Here is a 3317-nt window from a genome sequence, read left to right on the forward strand (position 1 = left end):
TGAGTGGAAGCTAATTTGAACTGCGAAAATGTTATTTGTTCATAAATAATGGGATAATTATTCTGATCAAAGGATGTACTCCTTGAGAAAAAAAAAAGATAATGAAAGAATGATAGTATATAGGCAAGTTTTTAAGTTAAAAAAAAATAGAGAGCAACCAATGCAAAAAGAAAGACGCTCAAGATTGTAACAAAAAGAGAAAACTGTTAAAATGGTCATCGAAAGATTTTAAAACTAACAAATTATTACTTGAAAGATTTTTTAAAATAAAATGGTCATTGAAAGACCAATATCCATAACATTTTGGTACCACTATCAAAATTCCCTAAGTGCCGTTACGAGAAAATGACATGGACGCTTATGTGGTATTTAGTAGGCATACGACCCCGATTAACGGTCTACATCATCATATACGACGTCGTTTTTGTCCTCCTGTTTAAAAAAAAAGAGAAAGATCTTGCCCACATTCGTCCTCACCATCGTCCCCTTCAAGAAAAACACAAGAACTTTTAGATGACTCCGATTCTAATTAACAAGAGACAACATTTGCTTCTCTCACAATAAATTGATACTGAGAGCTACATGATTAGAACATTATTAATAGAAACAAGTTTTTGGGCTGTATGCCATGAAATTCCCATCTCCCTCGAAATCCATTTGCAGCTTAATTCAAATTCAGTCCTGTTGCTGCAGTTTCATGGCCAAGTAAACCTCGGCCAGGTACTAAAATCCGAATGTACTCAAGCCTGAATTTCAGCCTTCCGCTTTGTCTTCACCATCAAAGTCAGCTCCTCGACCTACCCCAGATTTTTCTTCACGAAATCCTCCTCCAACATATCCTTCCCAGTCTTAATATCCTGCTTGGTCATCGACAACCTGATAAGCTCACGAACCAGAACTTGATAAGAAAGAAGGGTGGAAGATAGAACCAACAAAATTCACTCGATAAGATGATTCGCCGCGAGTAAGAAAAGTCGGGTTGATTCACCATGCTCAAGGATGAACGATAAGAATCGGGGTTTTCGCCACTAAATAAAGGACTTGTTTAGATAAGAAAAATATAGGAAACGCTCTAGGCAATTTCATTCAAATATTAATCAAATTCGTTTGTCTATCTTCTCTTACAATATGTGCATATTTATATAGAGGGAAGACACATCGCTTGACTCTAAATTAGGAAATTGACATCTAATATTCTCTAGATTATTTTCATAAAATATAATAAGGAAACAATCTGAAATATGAAACTTAAGATTACTGACTCAAGCTAATATAGGAAATAATATCTAATTAAGGGAAACTATATCATAACAATATAGGAAACTTAATATCTAATTAAGCTAAATTCTTGTTTCAGAATCTTCTAGAATATGTGTTTGGACCCGAAAATTCGAATATGTGTTGAGCTGCAATTTGAAGCACATCACAACCTCTAGTATCTTGTACTTATCCAAGTCTCTCGACTTCACCCTAGCCACTTGATATTAGGGGTCGTCAAAATTGCATTATCACAGGACATGTTCTTACCTGCAACCATAAACCGACAAGATCTTTAAACCGTAAGGGTCGCTGTCAACTAGAGCAAGGACATGCAATTTTAGCTCTACCTTCGTTTTCCTCAAAAACAACCTCGTGGCCACATCGAGCTGCCCTTTAGTAGTTACAATGATGCATGGGAATCGATTGTAGAACCTGTCCTCTGCTAATCGAATAAAAGCGGCACCCTTTTCAACCAGTAGTATGAATAGCGCATCACTCTACATATCCCCAACCCTATCGATGTTCGGAGGAATGGCCTTTCTTCCCATACCCATCCTCGTATAGTTGATCATATCACCATTGTCGCTGAATATAAGCCTCCCAACAACCACTTCCGTCTTGGAAGCGATCACGTTAAGGCTAGATATAGTGCATCCTAGCATATAGGAGGCATCATCAAGGACGGCATCGAACTGGGTCCTGTCCTGGAAGAGCTTGACATCAGTGTAGAATAGGTCACACTTGGTAACTTAGATGTTCTTGATGCAGAACTAAAGAATGAGCTGGAGGATACGGGCAATTATGGTGGACTTGCGGACAGTGGAGACGTTAGCGAAGGGGCAAAGGGTGTTCTTATCCTTGAGAACGATGCAGTTGAGTTCCGAGATGTAGAGCTGGTTCGCGGAGCGGGAAGGGATGTCGAAGGAGCAGCCATCACCAGAGATGATGGACTTAGCGACTTTGAGGATTAGGGATTCGATTTTGGACTGGACGGAGTCGAGGGAGAGGTACGTGACCTCACGACAAGTGGAGGAGAGGGAGAGGTCGGCGAGGGTTAGCGTTTTGGAGGTGGAGGCGAAAGATGAGGAGGTGGAGAGAGATTGGATGGTTTGAAGGATGACAGACTGCAACGTTAATCGAGCCGTTTGTCTATTAGATGCCACATAAGCGTCCATGTCATTTTTCCATAACGGCACTTACGGAATTTTAACGGTGGTACCAAAATGTTATGGATCTTGGTCTTTCAATGATCGTTTTATTTTAAAAAATATTTCAAGTAATAATTTGTTAGTTTTAAAATCTATCAATGACTATTTTGATAGTTTTATCTAACAAAAACTAATTTCTTAAAAATATGCAAAAGTATGTATGTTACATTAGAAATTGAAAAATTACAATGATATCTTAACATTTTGGAAAATTACCATATCCTAACCTATGTATGTAAGTGTGTTCTAAGACTTTAATTTTGCAAAAACGAATCCTTAATTCATTCCACAACCGACAATTGTAGAGCTGCCAGCTAAAGTGGACTCTTGAAGCATTGAAATTTGGCCCAGCTGGCCATCTTCTACTTGCATGGCAGTTTTTCAAAAACAAAGAGTTTAGAAAACATAAAAAAAGAAAGAGAGAGAGAACCCAGCCCCTTGTTAGGCTGCACGGTTGTCGAGGATGGGGGCCTCAAAGGTGGCCTTCACCCTAGGAATGAGGTCGTCTGCTAATATTATAGTCATTTTACCGAAATAATGGATAACTCGAAATATTAGAATATATCCAAACCATTGGAGGGAGATATCCTACGAAAGAGCGCACGTTACACGAGCATTATTGTTAGTCGATGTTTTATTAATAACGTTGGATAATTATGTAAAGTATTGAGAATATATTTAAAGATAGTATAATACTTATAAAAATTGTCTATAATACTTTTATATACTAAAAATTATATATAATTCTTTTACATAATAATATTTTTATATAATTAAAAAGTATCGGACCTTTGGCCCACCAAGCATATGTCCATAGCCCATTATCTCCTTCCACTGTTCCAACGTCCC

The 3317-nt window shown here is 37.8% G+C and overlaps 1 pseudogene; it reads right to left on the reverse strand.

Moving 5' to 3' along the window:
• Window positions 1-675: 675 nt before the first annotated feature.
• LOC116212151 lies at window positions 676-2435 on the reverse strand (annotated as a pseudogene).
• Between the last annotated feature and the right edge of the window lie 882 nt (window positions 2436-3317).

The sequence above is a fragment of the Punica granatum genome, chromosome 6, assembly GCF_007655135.1.
Source record: "Punica granatum isolate Tunisia-2019 chromosome 6, ASM765513v2, whole genome shotgun sequence".
Lineage (NCBI taxonomy): Eukaryota > Viridiplantae > Streptophyta > Magnoliopsida > Myrtales > Lythraceae > Punica > Punica granatum.